This window comes from Carcharodon carcharias, chromosome 16 (genome assembly GCF_017639515.1).
Source record: "Carcharodon carcharias isolate sCarCar2 chromosome 16, sCarCar2.pri, whole genome shotgun sequence".
NCBI classification, from domain to species: Eukaryota; Metazoa; Chordata; class Chondrichthyes; order Lamniformes; family Lamnidae; genus Carcharodon; species Carcharodon carcharias.
In genome coordinates this window covers 50,682,257-50,692,917 of record NC_054482.1, presented here as the reverse complement: position 1 = coordinate 50,692,917, position 10,661 = coordinate 50,682,257, and positions in this window count along the sequence as shown.

Here is a 10,661-nt window from a genome sequence, read left to right as displayed (position 1 = left end):
TTTATCCCTTGTACCAATCATGGCCAAACCAACTTGAAATTATTTCTGTAATATTCCCTCATTTGAGGCTTTGAACTTTTGCCATTTTGCTGTCAGAATCTGAAAGGATTTAGTGCAGCCACTCTTTTCAAGCGTTATTCATGCTTATCATGGTTACTCACATAAAATGTTAGCGGTTTGTATCTTCAATGATGGATAACATTTTTAAGTACCAAACTACAATTAGTTTTGCCCTACCGCTTTGTGTTTCTCTTTAAGTGCCTCCATATTGAAAGCCAATATTTGACAGAAAGGTGGCAAAATGAGCTCCTGCCAACTCTTACAATGGAGGTACGTAACCAGCCCCAATAAAGTTCATCAGTATCCTTACCAATCCTTCTTCAAATAGTTACTCTAAATTAATCTTTCTTGCCGATTTCACACCATCATTACTGCCTATATCAAAACAAACTTCCTTTATTGCTCTTGCTTTAACATCATTTTTTCTCAATTTATTTTTTAAATAGTTGTTTGGAAGTATAGAACTTGAGTATCACTGAAAAAGAGAGACATTTCAAAGCTTTTTGTCTTGCACTCATCAGGACACTTCATAATAATACCAATACAAGGGGAAATCAACAATTTATACTTATGAGATTTATTCTTTCATGGGATGTGGGCTTCACTGTCAAGGTCAGCATTTGCTGTCCATCCCTAATTGCCCTTGAACTGAGTAGCTTGCTAGGCCATTTCAGAGGACAGTTAAGAGTCAACCACATAGCAGTGGGTCTGGATTCACATGTAGGCCAGACAAGGTAAGGACAACAGATTTCCTTCCCTAAAAGGCTTTAAAGAACCAGACAGATTTTATAGTTTCATGGAATTCAAATTCCATCAGCTACCATTCCAATCCAAATGGTGGGGTTTGAGCCAGTGTCCCCAGAGCATTGGCTCGGGCCTCTGGATTACTTATTAATCCAGTGACATTGCCACTTTGCCACTGTCTCCTCATCAATACTCCATAATAAAACTCCAATTCAACCCAAACAGCTGAATCTCAAATATCCATGGCTTTAATGATCTAGAAAGACTAGGAAGGAAAAAAGTTATACTTCAAGGAGTAACTGAGGGACACACAGTAAAGTATCAAGCTTGATTTTGACAGTGGGGAAAATAAAGACTCTTAAAATGAGTACAGGCAACTATTGCTCCCAACAACAGCAACACTCTACGTACATCTGTGAACTGTGAATTATTTATAGTCCCTTAGCAAGATCAACTGGAATAACATTCTGAACATTTATTCAAAACAAAAATACTAACCAACTACAATCTCATCGAAACACTAATTAAAGCAGCAATGGTATGTTAGAGATTGTATATTTTGCTTCCTTTAAAGAAATCCTTAAGGGTATTATTTTAAAATAAACTACTGATGAAGTTAGCACAAGACCTTCAATCTAGCTGCCCTCAACATTCTCTCATTAGATAACGCAACGCACAATTTTCTTTAAATGCTTCACTGATATAGAAATGGACCAGGCTGGTGGAGGTAGAGGACAGTACCATTAGAAGGTCCTTTTACATTACAGAATTGCAACCAGCTGCAGCTTCACAGTAATCCTAAGGATAAGTATAATCAGCAGGACCTGCAGGTAGTTACCTAAATCATGGGCCAATGTGAGTCAACAGATCTGATGTCAGATCTTGTTGCAGTAAACTAAAAAAGTGGGGATCTGCTCTTGCAATAGTTACCCTTTTTAACAATATGGACTCCATAGTTCACACCAGAACCCAGTAGCCAGTGGAAATGTTTTTAAAAGAGGAGAATGGCACACAAAAGCACTCTTGTGAAACTGGAACACATATCATTTAAGTCTGCTTTTAGTATTCTCAGACAAAGATCTTGCAAGTAGCTAATACTCATTTTTTAAAATACAAGTATAATTTAAAACAAGGTTGAATGTTAAAGGTCATCTGGCAATTTGCTAGTGGTCAAATCATAACATTAGCTGTTCTGACCTAACAAGTTCTGCCCCAGGCATACTGCTCTTTTAAACAATAGTTAATTTTTAAGAGATGATCTCATTTCATTGGATCTCTTAGACCAGTAGTTTGCTTGAAACATAAACATTCTTATGTCAGCCTGCCAAGGCAGATCATTTTATAATTACTGGTGCACAACAGCTCAAGGTTTTACATCAGTTGACTTATGATTGCTGTGTTATTATATTTATTCAATAGTTCCATGTTGATAGAGTTAGTATGTTCCACAGATAATTATGAATATGAATTAATGTAGATCAGCTGTTCATTAAAATATTTTGTTCCACAGTAATTGCAGTATAGTAAATATTTGGCATTCCAGTTCAATGTGAATTTTGAACCTGATTAAGCTCTTATGTTTCTGTTAGTTAAAATAACAAACTTTAGTAATGGGAACATTTGCAAGTGGCAGCCAATTATGAAGGGTGCAGGCTTGCTTTAAGCTGTAAAAGAGTATTTTTGTGTGGAAAATATTAATAAGCTGCTATTTAGCTGCTGGGCTATACAAACGAGGAAGTCTCTAGGTTCAATCACCATTCTGTGCTGACAAATCTGTTCTCAGCCAGGGCATTGGTCGTAGCTTCATAATCATTGTCAGTGCCCATGGACTGGAGATGGAAAACTCTGCCTGGATTTCTATGCTATTGCGGTTATTAAATAGTGAAAGTGTATATTCAAAGATTAGATCAAACTCAGCAGTGACGCACCTAGTAGTGGAATAATCTGCCAATGTTCTCTGTCAAAGTTCACAACTGAACATGATACTGGAGGTTGACCATGAAAGCATTTCTCCGCAAGGGGTTAGCATCTTAGGAAGTGAAGGACCAGATTTTTCTAATAATAAAAACGAAATATTGCCGATGCAGGAAATCTGAAATAAAAACAGAAGTGCTGGAAATACTCAGCAGGTTATGCAGCATCGGTTACAAGTTACAGTTGGGGAAAGTTACAAGTGTCTTTGGTTTTAAGCAAGTGAAAGAATAGAGGATGGAAAAGAGCAAGGGGCAATTCTGTGATGGGAGCGGGGAAGACAGGAGAAATGAAATGACAAAAGGGTTGGTGATGCTGGGCAAAAGGGAGTGGTAGTGGGACAAGTAAAGAAACAAAAGATGCATCTAGAGGAAATGTGAATGACAGAATGCTGAACAGCTACTGCCGAAAACAAAAGCAAGAGAAAAACAAGAGCGAGACCAAAACATGCAAAGAACAAGAAACAAAATGGGAGCAGAAATTAAGGTATGAAACTGTTGAACTCAATCTGGAGTCCGGAAGTTGTAAGGCACCTAATCAAAGATGAGGTGCTGTTGTTTGAGCTTATGGTGAGCTTCGCTGGAACACTGCAAGAGGCTAAGTAGAGACAGGTCAGCATGAGAGCAAAGTGGAGAATTAAAATGACAGGCAATTGGAAGCTCAGGCGATATTTGCAGAATGAATGGAGGTGTTCCGCAAAGTGATCTCCCAGTGTGTGTTTGGTCTCCCCACTGCCGGGTAGACTGCATTGTGAGCAGCAAATACAGTAGACTAAATTGAAAGTAGAAAAAAGAGAAAAACTGAATGGCCTACTCAAGCTCCTAAGTCCAATGTTCCAATAAAAACCCTTTACCAGGAAGGGCCATGCATGGTGAGGAGAGAGAAGGTAAAAGGGCTGGTGTTTAATTTCCTGCAATTGCATGGAATGGTGCCATGGGAAGGGTTCAGGTGTTGGGGATGATTGAGGAGTGGACCAGGAACGATTCCTTTGTAATGCTGAAAGGGGAGGGAAAAATGATCTATTGAAAAAAGAGGCTGGTGGGTGGAAGGTGAGGACCAGGGGAACCCCTTTGTGGGGAAGATGCAAGACCAGAAGTGCAGGAAATGGGTCAGACACAGTCGAGGTTCCTGTCATCCAGTTTGAGGGGGGGTGGGGTTGGGGGTGAAATTCTTGGTTGACGACAAAAGACGACATATCAGAAGAGCTGGAAGGTTACATCATCGGAACAAATTTCTCTTAAGCCAAAACTGCACCCTTACTTCTGATGTATCTGACGAAATGTGCCTGGATTAATACATTGCTTTTGTAGCTCATATTCTTCTGATTCATTTCAAAATTATTAAAATTCACACCACCAGAATACAGGTATTTAGCTAAAATTATTTTATTTTGCAAACAGAATACCTAGAAAGATGCAGCGTGTTACTTCAACTGCAACACTGAAACACCCTCTTTAGAATGTATTTCTTGCAGAGGATCATCAGCATTAAGACGCCTAGAAGAAACAGGCTTTAATAGCTGTTCATAATACGAAGATGTTCGTGTATAATGATCAATCATGGAGTTTAGGTTCCTAGACGGAACTGAGTAAATAAGAGCTGCCATGGGAAGTCTTTCGTGTCATAAACCATTCTTCGAAGATCAAACAGTAATTAGAGAACTGAACAGGGAATCACATTTTGTAAAATGAAGTATTAATGTCAGGACATCATTTTTCTCCCAAACATTCATCTTAAAGGGTTTAGCTATTTGAGATTGGACTTCTCTATTCTGTCCATCCATTGAGCCAAAACATTTCAAACAGGCTGTATCCTAATGACCTTTGGTTCCCTTTTTGTCACAGTGCCCTCTCACTTGTCTTTTAAAGGTTGAAGAGTAAGTTCTTCTAACTTTTCCTCAAGATCAGTTCTCTGACATTAGGATCAACTAGGTGGTTCTTTTCTATGCCATTTCCAAGACTTGGAAGTTTCCTTTGCACCTTAGTGATCAGAATTGAACATAGTACAGCCTGACCAGAGTCTTATAAAGTTTCAGCTTCTCCAGCTGGCACAATGGCTCAGAATGAATTGAAAATACAACAGAAGCTGATAATACCATATGGTGTTCTGGGTGGGTCTGTTTATTCTCTTCTCTCTCAAGCGTGTCCTCTCCCCAGTTTTGGCAGCTAGAAAGCAACCAACCCTGCCCCCCACACCCCGCCACCCCCACCCACCCCCCCCCACCGACCCCCACACCCCAAACCCCCCCCCCAAACACACCCCAACCACCACCCCCCCCCCACCCCTCTCCCGCACCCCCCCCACACCCCAACCCCCCCCCCCCCCCCCCCCAAAAAATGAACACTGGCCAGATACATAAATAAAAACTCCAATATGAAAGCCAACATATACACATTATGAAAACGTGGTGCCTATCTGGTACATGTCACACCAATCACACAACCACAGAAACAAAGAGTCCAATTATACAAAATGTACAATTTTATGGAATAGTAATTGTTTCTGTAGTATTTGCACATTTTCTGCCTTGGTGCAACTGTATTCATAAAACAACCCAGGGTCATTTTGCAGCCTGTCTCCACTTCAACTGAAGTTTTGGCAGTCTTACTTCTCCATTCACTGGCTGATTAATTGTTGATGTTAATGCCAGTGGAATTCAATAGATTCCTTTTTCTTGCTCTATAACATAAAGCAAAGATATGCTATGGAAAGACAGGATTATCCAGTTTCTGTACAAGGGGGCGGATATTATTAAAATATTGTTGAAAAGAATTGTTGATTCTTCAGTTTTCTCCCCTTTCATACAAAGTACACCTGAACTCTACTCAGGAATAACATACTCTGGCAAAATTGATGTCAGGAACTTCATTGGGTAATTACCGAAACAGGCCCATGCACCTTCAGTCCATGATGTAGCTCTCCTGCAGGTCTAGACTATCTATGGCTCTACTACAGCATCTCACGGCCAAAACACCAGAAATAACATTCCCTAAGCAGCACACCTGGTGCAGATATAGTTAGCTGTTTTGTGCTGTTCATAATTACTACACAGTATCAGCAAAACTATAATGTCCCCAGCATCACAGATTCCAGTCTTCAACCAATTCCATTCACATCATATAAAAACAGCTGAACATACTGGATACAGTAAAGTCTATGGACCCTAACCACATTCCTGCTGTAGTCCTGAAGACTTGTGCTCCAGAACTAGTTGTGATCCTAGCCAAGTGGTATCAGTACAACTACAACACTGGCAATGGCTTGGCCTAAATAGCCAAGTGGTTATGGTACTGGGCTTGTAACCCCAAGATCAAGAGGTCAAATCTCACCATGGCAAACTATGAAACAATGTAATTTCATCTGAATAGGAACAAATGGAAACGTGTTTGTACTCAAAAGAGTTACAGGAATGGTAGGGATTTGAGCTTGGCCTAAATAGCCAAGTGGTTATGGTACTGGGCTTGTAACCCCAAGATCAAGAGTTCAAATCTCACAATGGCAAACTATGAAACAATGTAACTTCACCTGAAACAGATGGAAACAGGTTTACTCAAAAGAGTATCAAGAGTTCAAATCTCACAATGGCAAACTATGAAACAATGTAACTTCAACTGAAACAGATGGAAACGTGTTTGTACTCAAAAGAGTTACAACACTGGCATCCACCCAACAATGTGGAAAATTGTCAAGGTTGTGTCCTGTCCACAAAAAGCAGGACAATCCAATCCTGTCAATGAATGCCTCTCCTGTCTACTCTCAATCAGCAAAGTGATGGAAGGTGTTGTCAACAATGCAATCAAGTGGCACTTACTCAGCAGTAACCTGCTCATTATGCTCAGTTGGGGTTTTGCCAGGACCACTTAGCTCCAGATCTCATTATAGCGCAAACATGGACAAAAGAGCTAAATTCCAGAGGTGAGCGCAACTGCCCTCGACATCAAGGCAGTATTTGACAAAGCGTTGCACCAAAGATCCCTAGCAAAATTGAAGTCAAAGGGAAAACTGTCCATGGGCTGGAGTCATACCTAGCAAAAGGAAAGTGGTTGTTTGTTGGAGGCCAATCATCTCAGACCTAGAACAATGCTGCAGGAGTTCCTCAGGGCAGTATCCTAAGCCCAATCATCTTCAGTTGCTTCATCAATGACCTTGCCTCCAACATAGGTCAGAAGTGTTACATTTTCTGATGATTAGAGTGTTCAGTACCATTCATAACTCCTCAGATACAACAAGACCTGGACAACATTCAGACTTGGGCTGATAAGCAGCAAGTAACATCCACACCACATAAGTGTCAGGCAATGACTTTGCAAAGTGCTTTCAAAGGAGCCTTGACTTGCTGCAATGCATCTTATAGATGGTACACACTACAGCCACTGTAGTGGTGGAAGGAGTGAATATTTAGGTGGCAGACTGCATACCAATCACATGGCCTGCTTTATTTTGGATGGTGTCAAGCTTCTTGTGCTGTTGGAGGTTCACACATCCAGGAAATTGGAGAATATTCCATTACACTCCTGACCTGTGCTTTGTAGATGGACAGACTTTGGGGGGTCAGCCGGGGAGTTACTCTCCGCAGAATTCCCAGCCTCTGGTCTATTCATGCAGCCATGGCTACATGGCTAGTCCAGTTCAGTTTCTGGTAAATGGTAACCCTCAGAATGTTGATAGTGGAGAATTCAGCGAAGGTAATGCCATTGAATGTCATGGGGAGATGGTTAAATTCTCTCTTGTTGGAGATGGTTTTTGCCTGGCACTTGTGTGGCAAACAACATTTTTGCCATACATCAGCCCAAGCCTGAAAGGTCTTGGTCCAGGCCTTGCTGCATATGGCCACGGACTGCTGAACATTGTCCACTGATGATTGCACATCCCCACTTCTGACCTTATGATGGGTCATAAATGAAGCAGCTGAAGATGGTTGGGCCTAGGACACTATCCTGAGAAACTCCTGCAGTGATGTCCTGGGACTGAGATAATTGGCCTCCAACATTCACAACTATCTTCTGTGGGGCGAAGTATAACTCCACCTGGAAGAGAATTTTTCCTCCGATTTCCATTGGCTTCAGTTTTGCGAAGGTTCCTTGATGCCACACTTGGTCAAATATGACTTTGATGTCAATGCCAGTCAGTCTCACCTCACCTCTTGAGTTTGGCTCTTTTGTCCAATGAGGTCAAGAGGCGAATGGCCCTGGCGGAACCCAAACTGAGTATCAGTAAGCAGGTTATTGCTGTGTAAGTGCGGTTTGATAGCGCTGTTGACGACACATTCCATCACTTTACTGATGATCAAGGGTAGGCTGATGAAACAGTAATTAGCTGGGTTGGATGTGTCCTGCCTTTTGAGGATTGCTACATTGCCAGGTGGATGCCAGTGTGGTAGCTGTACTGGAACAGTTTGGCCAGGGGCACAGCTAGTTCAGGAGCACAAGTCCCCAGTACCATTGAAGGAATGTTGTCAGGGCTCACAGCCTTTGCAGTATCCAGTGCCTTGAGCCATTTCTTGCTATCACATGGAAGGCATTGAATTGGCTGAAGACTGGTATCTGTGATACTGGGGATGTCAGAAGGAGGCTGAGATGGATCATCCACCAAGCACTTCTGGCTGAAGGTGGTTGTAAATGTTTCAGCCTTGACTTTTATACTTATGTGCTGGCCTCCCCTATCACTAAGTATATTTGTGGAGCCTCCTGCTCCTGTTGTTTAATTGTCCACCACCATTCACGATTGAATGTGGCAGGGCTGTACAGCATAGATCTGATCCGTTGGTTGTGAGATCGTTTAACTCTATCACATGTTACTTAGCATGCAAGTCATCCTGTGGTGTAACTTCACCAGGTTGACATCTCATTTTTAGGTATGCTTGGTGCTGCTCCTGGCATGCCCGCCTGCAGTCTTCATTAAACCTAGCTTGATGGTAATGGCAGAGTGGAGAATATGCTGGGCTATGAGGTTACAGATTGTGGTTGAATACAATTCTGTTGCTGCTCATGGCCCAGTGCACCTCATAGATGTCCAGTTTTGAGCTGCTAGATCTGTTTGAAATCTATCCCATTTAGCACAGTGGTAGTACCATACAACATAATGGAGGGTGTTCTCAATGCAAAGGTGGGACTTTATCTCTACGAGGAATGTGCGGTGGTCACTCCTACCAATACTGTCATGGATAGGTGCCTCTACGACAGGTAGATTGACAAAGATGGGGTCAAGTAGGTTTTACCCTTTTTGCTGGTTCCCTCATCACCTACCACAGAGTCAGTCTAGCAGCTATGTCCTTTACGGGTTGGTCTGCTTGTTCAGTCATGGTACTACCAAATCACACTGGTGATGGACACTGAAGTCCCACACCCAGAGTAGATTCTGTACCCTTGCCACCCTCAATACCTCTTTCAATTCGTGCCTGACATGGAGAAGTCCTGATTAATCAGCTGTGGGTGGGCAGTACATGGTAATCAGCAGATTTCCTTGCCTATGTTTGACCTGATGCCATGAGACTTCATGGGGTCCATAGTCAATGCTGTGAACTCCCAGGGAAACTCCTTCTTAACTGTATACGACCACTCCACCACCTCTGGTGGGTCTGTCCTGGCAGTGGGACAAGACATACCCAAGGATGGTGATGGTGGTGTCTGGGACATTGTAAGGTATAGTTCAGTGAATATGACTATGTGAGGCTGTTGCTAGGCTAGTGTGTGAGACAGGTCTCCCAATTTTGGCACAAGCCCCCAGATGTTAGTAAGGAGGACTTTCCAGGGTCAAAAAGGCTGGGTTTGCCAATGTCATTTCCAGTGCCTAGATTGATACCAGGTGGTCTGTTTGGTTTCCTTCCTTTTAGACTTTGTAATGGTGTGATGTATTACAGTCAACCGCATTCTTGTGGTTCTGGAGTCATATGTAGGCCAGACCAGGTAGTGGCAGCAGATTTCCTTCCCTAAATGGCATTACTGAATCAGATAGGTTTTTATGACAATCGATCATAGTAGTCACTATTATTGAGATGTGCTTTCCAGATTTATTAAATGAATTTAAATTCCACCAGCTGCCATGGTGAGATCTGGACCCATGTCTCCAGCTGGCCTCTAGATTACTCGTCCAGTGACATTACCACCACACCACCTAGTTTACAAACATTCACAAAAGCTTCTGCTCTACAATGTTAGAATATTAATTTCTTTGGGATAGTTAAAATAATGCACCCAGCAACAGCAAAAAGAATGTTGCTGTATTATTAATGGTATTTATTAGAAAGCATCAATACTTTTAATTGTTGTATTTTTAAATCCTTTTGGCTTTTCTGACAAGCCATTTCTAACTTATTGGACAAGCTTTTCAGTCCAGAGAAAACCCAAACATACTGACTGCTATTTGCATTCCTAATCCAATCGCCATCCCACGGTAAAGATTGAGTTCTCACTGGTGGACAGAGTGCTTTCTTTCTGGGGAGGCAAACATGTCGGTAAAGTAGGCACCACAGCACATTCAGGAGATCTTACAGAAAACTGGTCACTGGGATCCCACTTAAGTTGAGGAGCAGGCTTATTCACCTTTATCAAAGTAAAACTGTATCCCTAGCCTTGAAAAGCTCACTTTGGAACACATGGGGGTAAGAGTGCACTTGGTCAAGGTGGTAAAACAAGAGGAATTATTTTAGCTTCCCATTATACCACACGCTCGATATTAACTTCTACTGAAGGAAGTGGGACTGAATAGGAAGCAGAGTATATAAACAACAAAAAAACTGCGGATGCTGGAAATCCAAAACAAAAACAGAATTACCTGGAAAAACTCAGCAGGTCTGGCAGCATCGGCGGAGAAGAAAAGAGTTGACGTTTCGAGTCCTCATGACCCTTCGGGCTTCACTGGAACAATGCAGCAAGCCAAGGACAGAC